The sequence below is a fragment of the Oxyura jamaicensis genome, chromosome 1, assembly GCF_011077185.1.
Source record: "Oxyura jamaicensis isolate SHBP4307 breed ruddy duck chromosome 1, BPBGC_Ojam_1.0, whole genome shotgun sequence".
Classification (NCBI taxonomy): domain Eukaryota; kingdom Metazoa; phylum Chordata; class Aves; order Anseriformes; family Anatidae; genus Oxyura; species Oxyura jamaicensis.
This window is the reverse complement of record NC_048893.1, coordinates 45,381,072-45,391,664: the sequence shown is the minus strand read 5'-3', so window position 1 is coordinate 45,391,664 and position 10,593 is coordinate 45,381,072. Positions and strand designations below refer to the sequence as shown.

At 39.9% G+C, this 10,593-nt stretch overlaps 1 long non-coding RNA gene across 1 annotated transcript in view; it reads left to right on the top strand.

Moving 5' to 3' along the window:
- The window catches only part of LOC118160278, a 117,994-nt gene extending 113,571 nt beyond the window's left edge, over positions 1-4,423 (top strand). The window contains exon 9 of the long non-coding RNA XR_004747398.1: positions 4,346-4,423. This is a non-coding gene — a long non-coding RNA (uncharacterized LOC118160278). The remainder of the gene's footprint in view (positions 1-4,345) is intronic.
- The last annotated feature ends 6,170 nt before the right edge of the window (positions 4,424-10,593 follow it).

Sequence of the window (10,593 nt, the reverse complement as noted above, 5' to 3'; positions counted from 1 at the left end):
CCCCCCCCCCCCCCCCCCCCCCCCCCCCCCCCCCCCCCCCAAGAAATAAAGCTCTTCCCACATATACATAACACCAGCAGGTAGACACTGTGTTCCTAACCAGCCTGCCTTTCTTACCTCCCCACAGAAACTCACACTTTTTCTGAGTCTATTAGGTTGGGAGAGATAGAGAGAGATACCCTCTGTAGATTTAGGAATTTCAAGTGGAGATGGAGAAGAATTTGAAGTAACTGTTGGGGATAGGGAGTGCCCAGCCATGATTCCTTGACTGATCCTTCTGAGAGGGATGATGGTTGAATGTGATTTAAGTACTGTGTTGAATTTCCATAAAAATTCCAAAGGATAAAAATTACCTGCCCTATGAAATATTGGTATTTGAAGTTGTTCTTTAAGAGGAAGTTAGCCACGTGTCATTGTTCTTGTGAAAACACCTTAAAAATATATTAATGAACAAGAATTTTACTCAAAGAAGACTACAGTCTTGAATATTGTATTGGTTTGCCTCTGCGCTCTGTGAATGTAGATGAGATTTAAAAGCCATAGTAATTTATGAGCTGTACTTAGAACCTATAAAGAGATATCTTGGACTCAGAATTGTTTCATTCCTGATGTGATTTAGAAGATTAAACTGTCATATTTTAGCACAGATAGATGGCTATCATTGCTATAATTAATCATGTACAATAAATTCTATTATTTAGAAGCTACTTCATATAAAAGTTGAAAATATTTTTTATATAATACAAAATGAAGTAGATTAGTTAAGCTTTATAATTACATTTTGTAGATATAAGTTGATTTGTTTCATATGCAGGGGCTATTTACTTTACAAAATTATCCAATACACTGAATGCATACTGCAAAACAATATAGTAATGGAATGTTTGCTAATGACTTCAATTTAAGGACAGCCTGTCTAATAGCTGAGATAAGATGTTACTAAAACAGTGTGCTAATGATTTGAAAATTACTACAAAAATTGTGTTCAGTCTATGATGGGCTGCAAACATGATTGTACTAATAAATATCCAAGTCAGCCCTGATTTTCAAGCTTATACCATGATTACTAGGAGTTTTAGGAATATGATGGGGCTAAATAATGCTGTTGTGCTTACATGAATAGCCTCTTCAGTGGCACAGCTCTATTGACTAAAGAGAGCAAGCACACTTACTAGGCAGAAATGTAGTAAATGTTCATAACTGACTGGTCAAGATTGCTTAACTATGCACATTTCTTGAAATGCTTTCTCCTGAATTTCAGTCTATCTACTGTCCTGAATATGTTTGTGTACATGTAACTCTATCTATCTATCTGTCTGTCTAATATGGCTAAGATGAGATTCCATTGCTATCTATAACTGTAATACTGTATACTGGTGCTTTTATAAACTTTTATATGTTATTTCCATGTTCAAAGCGCTCATCTAGGATAAGAGATACCTGAGCTCAGTTTTCTTCTCTGCCTGCGTGGCACTGAATCCATATCCTTCAGCTTCTAAAAAATACTCTCAAAAGAGGCAAGTTATATCAGAGGATCAGTCATAGGAAGGGATTGCATGTGTCCTTTGGTCAGTGGCTCAGAGTGTTTGTTTTCTGGTCTCTGCTATGGGCTGCTTATGTAGTTCAGCTTAAGTAGAAAAAGAATAAAATATATTTAATAAATTCTGTCCATTAATAAATGGACAGAAACTGACCATAATTTGCATAATTTTTAATGAGCTGGCTTCAGCATGTTTCCACCCCAGGGGAACCCTCAATCTGACAACTAGGCTGTGAGAAGAGGGCTGTGTCTTCAACTCTCTCTGACGAGGTGTGAGCATGCAGTGGGGTTGGAGTTGGGTGGTCTTATCAGTACAGAGACATTTCTGGGAGTTCCCCCAGGCAAAATTCTGCAGTCCCAGGGCAGATGTTTGGGTAGTTGTAGTGCCCTTTCACAGCTGGATCAACAGTTATAACTGAGAATTTGAGATATATGCATGAAAATCCCCTGTGGTTTTTGGCCCAAAGCTTTTGCACAGCCTCTTATTTCAGTGCTGATAAAATTTCAGCCCATGTTCTTAAAAAAAGCCGGTGTTCTGGCACAAAGATATATTTTTTTTCTTTCTGAAACAAACTGAAAACCTGTACACAGCTACTTGTAAGGTACAACACTTGAAAGTGTTGGTCTGAAACAGAAGATGTGAAAAGCATTTCGTCCTCCAGTTTTCTGACAAGGAAGGAATTGGATGTTCCCTCTACTCCTCACTGCAAGGTGAGGCAGCATACCAGCTAGCCTATTGTCGCATCAAGCCTCATGATGAAAAGTGGTGGCTGAGGCTGCCTCCTAAGGTATTGTGTTTAAGATAAGTGCTTTACAAGCACACGGTGCCATGCACTGGCATGGCCTCAGAGACAAACTGGGAAGATGCTGAGGAAGGCAGACGCTGCTTTGGAGGGGCAGAGGAGCAGGTAGGGGTAACACCGTGGTGCCTTGGCACTGCAGCCTCCCCACTACTGATAAGAGAGCTGAGTCTCCTGGCAGGCTTGGAGCTGTGCAGCTGCAAGCTATGAGTAAAACATCAGTAAAGGACTATATTCAGCTGGAGGTCAGGGAGAGAAAAGAAAGGCAGGCTAAGTAAGAATCGTGGAAGGCTTAATTCACTTGGCCTCCTTTCCTTTCCCATTGCAGCTGTTCTACTTTGGTTTGTTTAGCAAGCCTGAATTCTCCCCCCCCCCCCCCTTTTTTTTTTTTTTTCATCATTGTTGTTCATAGTTAGCTTGCTTTGGGGTTGAAAGGAGCTAAGAGTAAATTATATGTCTGGGAGCCTTTGAATGTCTTAAGTGTAGTAGATCGTGGCAACCCCTACTGCTCACATCTAATGAGGCAAGGCAGACAGCTGCTAGCCTTCAGTTTGGAGTGGGCCTGTGGAAATGCTCCAAGCAGCCAAACAAAAGCAAATGGGGAAGGGAGGGCACCATATCCATGGGGCTTTGTAGGGCATCTGCAGCTACCACACTGTTTGCTTGACTCCTCTGCTTGTTCTGGGCCTGCCCCTGTGCCTCTCAGGGCAGAGATGCAGCTATATGCCTCATGTTCAGGGGCACCTAATGCTGGAGGACTGTTTTCAGGTGGCTTCCAGGTGTTGGGAAGTGTAATGAGCAGTGAGTGAAATACACCATGTGAGAGCTCCAGCTTATAGTCTCTGGCATTGGTCACTGTCTGCTTATTTTTTTATTTTCTAGGTTGTAATGTTGTGCCTCTGCTCATGAATGCTTCTGCTAACTCATGGTGGTGTACTGACTTATTGTTTACAGTATCATTTACCTCACCTCTGCTGCTAGTCCCCAGTCTGTGGGATTCCGCCTAGAGAGTTCACTTTGCTGTTCACCTCCTCTGACTCCTTTTGCTTTGTATCTTAGTTAATTATCTGTAGACAAAGACACACTGGATGCCTTATCAACTAGAAAGACTGAATTAATCAGCTTTCTTAGGCAAAGGTTATAGCAAGGGGGTGACCATCCTATCCATCTGTTCACTCATCTCCTGAAGAGTAACCATAACAGAACTCTTAAAAATCCTATTAATTATAGGTCAATAGCCTAGACACTCTGATAGCACTGCAAGGAACTATGGACAAAATGTCTGGGATTAATGGATTTTCTGAAGACTTTTATAAGGTCTTTTATAGATGTTTTCCTCTCAAATGCTAATATGTTCTGCAAGTAGAAAGAAAATGGCTTTTTACCACTGTATTCCCTTGATGTGGCTAGGCAAAGCAGGGAGGTACCTTAAAGTATATAAAATGCATGGACTTGATCAATTCATATGTAAAGTTCAAGGAGAAAACTTTGGCCTTTTGCCTTCAGAAGTAATCATCCAAGTCACAGAATTATCTCATCTTGACGCATGAGGAGTCTCATGCATTGAAATTTAGAAGTTCACACAATTTACTACTGGTGATAAAATTGGCAAAATGTACTTGGGAAGCATCAGACAATTCGCTGTGCAGCATACCTTGCTGAAGTGAATCCAATCTCCCTCAAATTCTGTCTTTTAGAAAAATGTTATACAAGTAGGCTAAGAAATTCTGTCAACTTCTTTATCCCTTAATTATGGAAACTTTCTTTCATTTGGAGGTGTATTGTAACCTATTCAAATGTTAGGGCTCTAAATACCATGTTTGTGCTTAGTTTGCAGTAAGCATGGCTGTGCGACAGGGCAACCATTTATCTCTGTTCTTCCTTGCCTTGACAGCTAGACTTGACATCTCAGATTGCTGCAGTGTACACTCACATCCAGAATAGGGCACAAAGGGTGCAGAACTGTTTATTGAATCTTTTGTCCCTTCTGTCCTTTATTGTGCAGCATTGAAGAAAGCAAAGTGATTAAATATGGGAAACTGAAGATTTATGCCATTGCTGGGAATTTGCTGCTATCATATCCAGTGCAGATTTGAGGTTTGTACCCTTCCCCGTCATTTTTCTGTGAAACTGAAGGGATCTGCAAGGTCTGAGGAGGATTGACACTTGCTTCCCAATAAATCTACAGTCCATACCATTTTGGAAGAATCAGTAATCAGAAGTGTTTATTATATCTGTGCATTGGAAATAATAAAGCATTTTTAAAATTATTGTTATTTTTTTTCTGCCAAGATTTTCCCTTCTTTGGGGGGTATCAATAATTGTGATTATAAGCAGAGCAAATCTGGCATTTCACTGGGTCAGCTGTTTTCCCGAGCCCTCTTCCAGGCTCTCAGAAAAGGACTGGGTATTCTGTAGCACACTTTTTGTCTCTCAGGATGAAGGTCTGGGCTGCTATGGAGAAAGTTTTCCTCCTTGCTGAGGTATGTTCAAGAGGAAGGCAATATTCTCATCCTCTCCTCTCACAGAACTTTACAATGAGCTACCCTGCCTAACTTGCTAAGGTTTCTTCTGCCACCCATCAAGGTAAATAAATAAATAAATAATCCAGAACAGCCCTCCCCCCATCCCTCAAAAGCAGAGAGTACAAGAGGAGCTCAGGAAAAGCCAGCTCTACTTCCTCACCCTCCACAAACTGAGGCTGGGCTAGCAGATAGCCCTGAAGGAAGAGCATTGGAGAACTGATTTTTTGTTTGTTTGTTTTCAACACTAACACTGAACGAAGCTGGCAAGTGATGGTGGAATCAGGATGAGAAAGTGGGGACACCTGTCTGAAGTGGCAAAGGTCCTTCTCGATAACTGCAGCGGATCTGGTGAAACAGGGCAGCCATCATCTATCAGCACTGTGGTCCTGAGGTGCTTCTGGAGGTGTCCGACCCAGGAGCTGACCAAGGCGGCCACGATTTGTCTTTGAGGTGTGAAGTTCTCAGGAGGATCCCATTGGGCTGGGTTCAGACAAGGAGCTGTATGTGGCCAGCAGCCTGTACTTGCTCATTGCCCCAGATTAAATGACTGCCAAGACAGAGAGGCTCCCAATTCTCTTTATGTCACGCATTACTTTAAAAAAATTATCACCTTGTGAACATTTGGACATCTTTATGAAGGTCAGGATTTGCACACGAATTGTCTCTGAATATCACAAATTCTTTCTTGCCTTCTTATTTCTGGGAAAGCAGATGTAAAGCCTAAGGGATGAACAATACAGGTATTGTCTGAACAGTTCTGTGTAAATCTTCCTTGACCAATTCCCTAAAAGTTGTGTCAGCAAGATGTTTTGTTTTGTCAAGTTTTTTTTGTTTTGTTTTGCTTCTTTGTTTTTAATGTGAACCCAGAGATCTGAACTGATGTTTCTTTTTGCAGCTTTCAAATCTTTGGTGTTATCTGTCATGCATTTAATCTGGAAACATATGAGTAACAGTTTGGCTAGAGAATAAGACAAAAAGAGAAACCTGCTTGTAAAGAAAGATAATTGACACAGTAAGAGTCCAGGCCAAATCCCCTCCACAAACAGTCCCACTGCAGTCAATGTGATTAGTTGTGTGAATAAGGCAAAGAGAATTTGGCTCTTGTTGTAGTCCCAGCCACCTTTTATCATTGGAGAGAGAGAAAAACACCATAAAATTAAATGGGTATCATCTTCCCCACATTCCTAGTGTAACTATTTTAACGGGAATGCTTCATAAACAGATAAAGGCACTCCTGAGCTTTGGGATGATCATTTTTTTAAATGACCATTTAGAGCTGGATTATGGTTTTACATTTTCACCTTGGAGCATTTAAGGGCTGTTTGGGACATTAAATGCTAACCTATCAAAGCCTAAACTGAAAGGCAATGTTGCTTGCAGTCATACAGCCCAGTGAAATAATATACTTTTGCAGCTGTTAATAGGTAAATACTTTCATTTGTAGAAGGAAAATGGTGATTCAAGAACATTTGATGCCCCTAAAACTCTCACAGCAGCTGGATATTTTACATTGGTTTCTATAATACTATTATGATAACATTTATGTCCCGCAGGGGTCTGCTTGAATATCAGAGCACTCATCTTTTTTTAAGTTTTGCATGATGTGAGATATTAAAATTAAGGCTGGTGTTTACTGTTCAGTTCTTACACACATATTCCCACATTCACAGCTAGATATTATTTCCCTTGGAAATGCTTTCTGTCCCTGCCAGTCACTGAATGCAATCAGATAGCTTTGCATGGGCCAGCATACCAATTAAGTACCATGTCTGAGATATGTACTGTTTCCTACATCAGCAACTCGATAGTTCATCGGCACATAAGCAGTGTATATTGATAAGGAGAAAGCCTGCTTCACATTGGGAGCAGAATCTATTTCTCAAAAATGCTTTCAGGATGCACTTTGAGGAGAAGAGGGAAAGGGGGGCTGGCAGCATATAAAATGGTGAGAAAAAAAAACAAAAAACAAAAAACAAAAAACAACAACACAAGGAACAATTAGTGGAAGTAGGATCAGAAAAATATTCAATTAGAACTTGCAAGCCTGGTCATATTACTCTGTGTTACTGTACATCTCACCATTATCCAAATCTGTTGCTAAACTGTTCGCATTTGTCTTCATTATGCAGTAAAATGGTATGATGAATAGGTTACAAATATGGTGGAGGAAATGCCCTGGAATTATCACAATGCCTGAGAATAAAAAAATGCCTTAATTTAAATTATTGGTGTGCAGCATCTGCCAAGTGCACAGACAGATGTGAAGACTGGAATGTGATTTTGTTCTGATGCTGCCTTCAAAGTTTCTGTTCCACTTCAAAGGGGTTTTCAGGCTGAATCCTTCCTTGAAAGCCAATGTCAGGGGTGTGATACAACAGAGAGCAGCATTTGACATATTTCTCAGCTGCGAGGAACTGCGCAGCCTGATATCTTAAGTCCAGTTTTGGAGCCTTTCACAAGTAGCACTCCCCCACATTTCAGCTGAAGAGCTGGTTAATGTAAAGATTATGACTCCTAACAATGAAATGAAACACGATGTGAGAAAAAAATTGCTATCTCACTCTAGTTAATTAGACATAATTTACTCTTCGAGAATTGTTCTTATCCATACTGGTGTGTTAACTTTCAAGCTCATTTTTACATTTGACTGATTATTATGTTCTAGAAAGACAATGTCAGGGTATTCAAACCCAGCATTTGGCCTACTTTAAAACTGTGAGAGCCTGAAATTTAGTACCACTAGATAATAAAGAATTTTATATTAGTATCAGGATATGAATGAATATTTTACTAAAAGTTCAAATAAAATCATAAATAATATTAAAATGCTATTTCTGTAGCCTGGTCTGGAGCATAGCCCTCCCTTTCTTAGCTGTGTATTCACTTTAATAGAGCTTCCTAATGGCTGCAAGGACTGTCTACCCAATTTGATGTCTAAGCTTCCAAACTCATTGGTTATTTATGTGTCATAAAAATAATGTATATATTGTAGAAGGAGTGTGCGAATGCATACCATCATCTAGCTAGGACGCACATATGGACCTGGAGGAAGTCTGTCAACTTAGTCCTCTGCTAGAGGTTTTTGTGTGATCTTCAGCAAATATTGGTAAGTGCCTGTGCTTCTTTTCTACACCTGGAGAATGGGTATAAGGAGGGAGGGAAGAAGCAAGGCTGGACTACCCTTCCTGGAAGTGCTCTGGCTAATCTGAATTTTGTGGATCATTCATTGTCTATTGCAGTGAGACTGACAGAAGTAACCTATTAAGTTCTTCCCTTCAGTTTTTGAAGACTGTCACTCACTGCTATAGTGTATGACACTGCATACAGAAAATGCAGTGCAAGAGAAGCTGTTTTCTACCTCATGTATTGAAAGTGAAGTACTTGGATGGAAGTTTGCACAGATTTTTTTACTAACTTCTCTATCTTGTGTTGATATCTTTATCCTGATTTACATATGATACTTTGACATCATCAAATATTTGGATGAGATTTCACTTCTATACGAGCATCATTCTATATTGCATTAGATTTAATAATGGTTATCTTTGCTTCACTGCGAATGGTAGCTATATTTTAAATGCATAATATGCCAAAGCTGATATGATTATATCCATCATTCAAAGGATAATTCTAGTCTTAAACTTCACAAATGCTGTTAGATTCTTCGTAGCAATATTTCACTGTTAAATTGCACATTTGGAACCAGATGGCTCAGAAAATTGATAAGATGATACCAAATCTCTCACCTCCCAGTCACTGTTGGGTTGAATCCAGCCCTGGTTTAGAGTAACCAAAAGTTGCTACCATCCAACAGCTGTTTTGTGGCTTAGATGATTCCAAGTGGACAGGTGTCCGCAACACAGCACCAAAAAAAATATATATTAAAAAAGTCACCTGCACAAATAGAGGGTTGAGGCACATGAGAGTTTATGGAGCTGAAAACAGAGTAACTTCTCTGATCACTGGTTATGTGTGTTGCAAAACAGTCTTATATCTCTTTCTGGAGGTGCCTAAAATGTTTATTCTGCTGCACTGCTTCTTTGCATCAATGTCTGTCAGTAAGATCATGTAACTTCTTTCCTGAGTTATAAATTCACCTAAATGTGCATGAGATGAAATGATATACTGTTTTCACTCCCTTTGAAATAAAACTCTGATCTTTGTGGCTTACAAGGTTGTTTCCTGATAAACAAAAAGTTCATTACAGAGTCCATATAAAGGAAACACTGTAGAAAAAGACTTATAACGATAGTGGGATGCCAGGACTAAAGAAGCAAGGTGACCTTCCTGTTTCTTTAATCATTATTTTTTAGCATAGTGTGGCTAGTACAAAGGGAAATAATGGTCCCCATTTTATGAATAGGTGCAGAGAAGGCAGTCTATCATTGATAGGAAGTAGATATGTATTTGCAAGAAGGATGTATGGTATGAGATAGAACAACGATTCTGACTATTTATCATTAATGCCAGGAGGAAACTCAATGCAGTAATTCCTGTGGTAGCCTGAAGCACGGAGGCCTATCTCTTTTGATGTTTTTGCACAGATATCATTTGTCTTTGAACTAGCCTCCGTGCTTTCACTTTCTTAATGCAGAAGAGAGAAGCTAGCACTCCTGTTCCTAAATGTGGCAGTGTGAGTTAAGTACATGCAGATTTGTGTATGAATGCCACAAACGGACGGCCCCCATTGGAGCTCTGGCTCAGCAGGCCAAGGTCCCATTAGACATCTTAGGAAATAAAAGATTATCAAGCCTGGCTACTTTTGCTTTACATCAGTATTTTTATTTTTTCCCTTCCTCATATGCCCATCTTGATCCTGTCCAGTGTGGTGATGGCATTCCCAGACTTCAGGTTACAGCAGCTGTGACTGTTGCATGCTGCACTGCCTGCTTTGGCCAGCACTACGCCAGCCTAAGCTGGATCTGTGACTCTTCTCTAGGGAGAAGCAGGGACAGGATGTGTCCCTTGGTGCTTGATGTCCTTTCTCCATCTGGAGCCAGAGGCCCACTGCTGCCTGGTAGACAAGGTGTCTGGAAAGGTCCATGACAACAGCCAGACAGCACTTAAGAGCTGACCTTATTTTGATGGGGAATGACAGGAATCATAAATACCAATTTTTGTAGTGGGAAAAGACATAGATCTGAAAAAAGATCTGAAAGTTCAACACAGTATCTTCTCTCAGAGGGGAAGTGTGACTTTTGTACTGGGCACTATCAGTGGAGCAAATATAAAAATGGTAAATGTTGCACAAAGGAAAAAGTTGCACTCTTCCCAGCCATTTGAATATAATTATGTACCGATTAATTGAAGAAAATTGCATCTGACACTGTCAGTGTTCTGAAGTGTCACATATTAGACCCCCAAAAGCAAATGAGACACATATTAATTTTAATTAAAATGTTATCAAGAGGTGCTGCTGACCAAGAAGCCCATTTACAATAATCTGCTTTAGTAACAAGTGAGCAAGTCAATTTATTGAACCGAGATAAAAAGCCAACCCAGTAACAACTGCCCACTGAACACATATTTGATCTTCCAGCTTCCTCTGATTAGCAGAGGAAAGCATTCCCTGAATATTATAGGGTTTTGTCTTCTTCCTTGCTTCCACTAGCTGGTGGTAACTTGTAGTAACTGTCTCCGTGGTGCAATCAGCATTTGTTCATCAAACTTAAAAGGGAGCTTTTCTAGCAGATCCAACCTGAAAGAAAACATTTATAGAGACATCAGT